General features: G+C 38.9%; 1 long non-coding RNA gene across 1 annotated transcript; it reads right to left on the minus strand.

Moving 5' to 3' along the window:
- Window positions 1-4429: 4429 nt before the first annotated feature.
- LOC105518139 lies at window positions 4430-5207 on the minus strand. The gene is made up of 2 exons (XR_001002778.1): window positions 5073-5207; window positions 4430-4741 (listed from the first exon to the last, which is right to left on the minus strand). It is a non-coding gene; the product is annotated as an uncharacterized LOC105518139 (long non-coding RNA).
- Window positions 5208-5611: the final 404 nt, after the last annotated feature.

The raw sequence follows: 5611 nt of genomic DNA on the forward strand, positions 1-5611 counted from the left end.
GTCTTCCTAAGTCCTCCCCCAAACCAAACCAAACCAAGCCAAACCAGTACAGAAACAACAAACATGTTTTCAGTGAACAAATATGATAAAGGTGTAATAAGCCTTTTTGTTGCTTGTTTCATTTGATTTCACAGCAACATCTAGTCATCTCCACACATGTATAATTATCTGTTGGCACCTCATTTTTCTCTCTGATGAAGAAAGTAGTATAAAGAAGTATTACTAAACTAAGGCTGATTTAATTTTTTATGTTGCTGAAAAGATGGTGTGATGAAATACAGTAAGAAATGACTTTGGAGTTAGATTGACTAATTGACTTTGGAATTGACTGTTTTCAAATTGTGACTCCAGTATTTTCTACTTCTTCGATTTTTGGGAAAGGTACTGAAGCTTTCAGAATTTCAATTTCTTGATTTAAAAAGTAGCAATTGGTGGGAAATATGATTAGATGCAATTAATATATAGGAAAATAAAACAGCTGAAAGCTTGGGACACTGGAGACATTCAATAAATTTTTACGGGTTTTTAAAATAACCTTTATTTTTAAAAAGTTAATATGTGCAACACAGGAAACTGCAAAACACAAAGCAAAGAACAAAGTCATTCACAATCACAAGCAGTTTGTAGTTTGACATGTTCTTCTAGGTCCTGTGGGTATGTAGGCACAACATCTAATTTTATGGGACTGAGATCGTACAGTATGTATCCTGCTTTTTCACACATCATGAATATTTACCAGTTCGAAATCCCAAAGCTATATGAGTATTTTGATAACTAAGAATACACTACACCAACTCAATCTGTTAAAAAAAAAATGTAATCCTGCCTTTCTTGGGACAAAAATTTCGTAGAAGACAAAAATGGCAACATGCCTCTAGATAAAAGCATTGGCAGAGTTCCGTTTTAAATACTGCATTCCCTTAATGCTCAACTTAAAATGAAACATAGAGCAACAGAATACACCAAGTATAATGTTTCTAGGATAATTCATTAGCAGATCTATACAACTGAAATATTAGCAAGGTATGATTTCCATTGAATTACTTAATGTATTCCTATAGTACAGCCAAAAGAGATGCACATACATCATTGGCTATCATCAAAATGTAAATATGGACACATCTGCACACATCTCTCCCTATATACTTCCTTCTGGCCCCCTGCTGCCAATCTAATGAACAAGTCCTGACATACTGCTCAGAGGTGGTTTAATAATTCCATGTCCAAGATGCATCTTTTCTATCAATTATGACAAAGGTATTTACAAATTGGCTAATTCACTAGCTGTAGTTTTTATCATACATTGTCACTCCAGACATCCATAAAGTTTAGATGCTGCAAAATAATGAACTTTGTCCAAAATAAATACTTTACTAAAAATGCTCATATAGACCTGTGGTTATCATCTAAAACCATCTTCTAGATATGGAGATACTAGCAAAGAGCCCTTCCCTTCACCCTTCCTCTTCTCCCTCTTCCACCATCCCCAGTGGCTAAGTATAGGACGTCTAGCTCCAGAAGGTGGACTAATAAATGTCACTCCCAGAAGACGGACCTTCCTAAAAACTAACAAAAGGACATTTATAACGGGATTGTTTTACTACATCTATTTTTAACATACTTTGAGCATTAGGACTTGTTTATCCTTTAATACACAATATTAATTAAACTACACATATAGAACAATGGTCAGACCATCTGAACTAATCTAACTCATGGGCACAGAACCCTTCTCCCTGCATAACTCCTCCTCCCCAACCCATCACCACTCAATGAATAGTCAGCATATGCTCCTAAGCATCAAGTTTAACAATTCCATTCCCAAATGCAACCACTCCTAGGAAGTAATGAAAACAAATGCTGAGAGGGTTGTTACTTTTAGCCCCTTACTTTCAACCTGTGTTGTGAACTTTTAAACACCTAAAAAGACTAGATGTTTCAAATTAGACTAAAGTTTTCCATTATATACACATTAGCACTGAATAAATGGTGCATATACATAACACAGACTCTAATTTGAGTGTCTTCTAAATAGGAACATTCTGGCCCAGAACCCTTCTCTTTCCGATCTCTACCAATCCCATAGACAGCTATAAGCCATCTGTAATGCTTAGGGGGGATTTCAACAATTTCACTTCTGTGTTTCTAAGACATCTTCCCTATGAATTTTAACACAAAGTATACTCAATGTATTAGTTTACTAACTCTACTTTTGTCATACACTGGCAACCCTTTAACATCGACTAGATGTAAATTAGGACTCCTTTGTCTGCTTATATACACTATATACACAGCACAGTAAATGAAAATGCAGACATAAGGGACAATGGTCAATGGGCATCATCATAAACACGCTGGTAGAAAGCCCTTTGCACTTTGTGCTCCTCCTTCCCCATGAACCAGCACAAATATAGTAACGTGTATTGTTCAGAGAACTAATCAATTTCCAAAAGACAATATTTCATATAAAAAAGATAGCTACAAAATGTTATTTACTACCTCTACTTTTAACATACTTTGTGCACTTCTGAACATCTAGAAAGACTATGGTTTTACCTGTACTATATTTACTACCTCGCTTTTAACATACTTTGGGCACTTCTAAACATCTAGACTTATGTTTCAAATAAGAACTTAAGTTTGTCCACTATGTACACAGTAGTGTTGAGCAAACTACACACCTGTAACAGTGGTTACACCTGAAAGTGTCTTCTAAATAGGAACATTCTGGTCTAGAATCCTTCATTCCTTCTAACTCCTCTCCACCACCAACCTGGTGGATATAGGCACATGTGTCACTCAGAGACAATGTTATCATTTCACTTCCAAAAGCCCTTTTCAGAAGACAGCCTTTCTATGAATTTTAACAAAGTGTACAAAATGTGTTAGTTTACTAACTCTATTTCTGTCATACATTGGCAACCTCTTCAATATCTAGAGACTAGATGTTATAAAATCAGGACTCATTTGTCCAGTATATACACAATATATACAGTATAGCAAAGTTAAATGAAATGCATGTAACGTATAGGCAATGGATTAAGCTGAAATTTTCTAATAAACAATCGCAAAACACCTTTTGCAATTTCTTCCCTCTCATCTCCCAGGTAGTTCAACAATTCCACTTCCAAACAGCATTTCCAATCAGTTTTAAAAGCTGTTTACAAAAAGTGTTATTCTACTACTGCTTTTAAATACATCAAGCACTTCTAAATATCTAGAAAAACTAGATATTTCATATAACTTGTTCACCATGTACACAGCACTGTTAAATAAAATTGCACACATGTAACAATGGTTATCATCTGAGGCATCTTCTAAATGTGAACATTTTGGCCTTGAATCATTTCCTCCTCACTTCCTTCTCTCTCTGACTTTAATACAGTCTGGGACAAGTACAGGCACTTGTAATGCTTAGAGATGGTTGAACAAATTTCTGTGCAAAAGCCATTCACAGAAGACAAGCTTTCCTATGAATTTCAACACAAAGCATACAAAATATGCCAATTTTACTAAATACTTTGTCATACACTGGCAACCTCTTTAACATCTAGAGACTAGACTAGATGCTGCAAAATTAGGACTCACTTGTCCTTTATATACACTATATACAGAGGAAAACAAAATGCCAAAACATACAGAAGAATGGTGTCTGAAAACGTCCAAGTATGAACATACTAGCATATTATGTTTTGCAATTTATTCCCTCCTACCTCCTCTAAACCGTTGAACAAGTATAGACAGCACTATACTTCTCACAAAGGTGGCTTCACGATTCAATTTTCAAAAGACAGTATTTCCTATTAATTTTAGCAAAAAGATACTTACAAAATGGTATTTTACTACCTCTACATTTAACATACATTGGGCACTTCTAAACATCTAGATAGACTAGATGTTTCAAGTAAGGAGTTAATTTGTCCACTACATACAAAGCAGTCTTGAATAAACTGCAAACATGTAACAACAGTTATAATTTGAAAGAAGCTTCCAAATATGGACATTCTGGCCTAGAACCCTTCCTATCTCCATCAACCCAGTGGGCAAGAATGCTCAAATTTTCAGAGGACAATCTTTCCTAGGACTTGTAAAACAAAATGTACAAAATATATTAGCTTACTAACTCTACTTTTGTCATACACTGGCAACCTCTTTAACATCTATAAAGACTAGATGTTGTAAACTAGGACTCATTTGTACATTATGTACACTATATACATAGATAAAACAAAACGCACAGAAAGAGATGATTCATCTTGCCTCGCTGTAAGCAGGGTGGCATAGAGCTCTCTGCAGTTCCCCCTCTTCGCTCCTCCCCTGTACCAGTGCACAAACACAATGAGTATTACTCAACAGGTGATTTGGCCATTCGCCACCAAAACAACATTTTCCATGAATTGTAACAAAAAGATATTTACAAAATGTGATTTTATTACCTCTAATTTTAACATATATCAGGCACTTCAGAACATCTTAAAAAAACAGACATTTCAAAAAAGCTTAGCATTGTCAACTATATATACAGTAGTGAGGAATAAAATGCATACAAAACAATGGCTAGAATATGAAAATGTCTTATAAATATGACCGGGCTGGCGTAGAACCTTCCGTTCCTTCTCAGGTCCTCCAGCTCCATGTCATCTAATCCACTGAACAAACATGGATGTACCGTTTCCAGAGGCCGCCTAACAACTCCATTTCCAAAAGTCATCTCCAGAAGACATTTATTTTCTATGACTTCCTTTAAACAAATGAGAATTTACAAGATGTGTGATTTTCTAACTCTACTTTATGATACATCAGGAACCTCTTTCCATCTAGAAGGGTTAGATGTGACAAATGTTTTCTATTAAAAGGCTGGGATGGAGTTGAGAGCAGGTTTTTCATATTATATACACAGGCCTTCCATAAATGGCCAGTAAATCTTCCCAAAGGGTGGTGGGCATTTCCAACGGGCCAAACGTGACCTGTCATTCTACCATTCCTCCCTTCCAACTGCAAGATCTGGCAGAAGGAAGACCAGCCGCCCCGTGGCCCCTAACCTTCCACTCGTTGTTCCGGACTTCGCTCACCTGCCAGGCCCTTTAAGGCCTTTATCCATAGTTCAGGCCTTTGTCCGTAGTTAAGGCCTTTTTCTAGGTAGGTCTCGCCCAATGGGGACAGAGCAGTCGCCCAGGAACCGGTTCTACGCGGCTCCGTGGCCTGAAGAGGCAGCCGAGCCTGCCTGCGACCCCAGGCCGCCTTGGCCGCTTTCTGGTTCTTCCACGCCCTAATGGCTTCCACCGCCCGGCGTTTGGGCAGACGCTGTGCTTGTGCTTCCGGACCCGCCACTCCCGCCGCCACCCAAAGGCGCTGTGTCCCGGCAGCTTGGCGGGCCCGGCAGACTTGGACTGGGAGGCCATGCGGCGGGTGCCAGGCCACCATCCCCATCAGCTATCGAGGTGGGGTGGGGAAGAGAGGTTCGCCGTTGCTTCAAGGTCTGGGTCCTCAGTCGGGCCAGTAGGCAGCCACAGCGGAGGCCTCAGGTGTCTGCAGGGCAGAGGGCGCGGCCTGTCCTGGTGCCCCCCAGCTCACCTGCCAGCCCACGGCCGAAGGCCCCAGGCCCTGGGGG

This window comes from Colobus angolensis, unplaced genomic scaffold, assembly GCF_000951035.1.
Source record: "Colobus angolensis palliatus isolate OR3802 unplaced genomic scaffold, Cang.pa_1.0 Scaffold313, whole genome shotgun sequence".
Taxonomy (NCBI): domain Eukaryota; kingdom Metazoa; phylum Chordata; class Mammalia; order Primates; family Cercopithecidae; genus Colobus; species Colobus angolensis.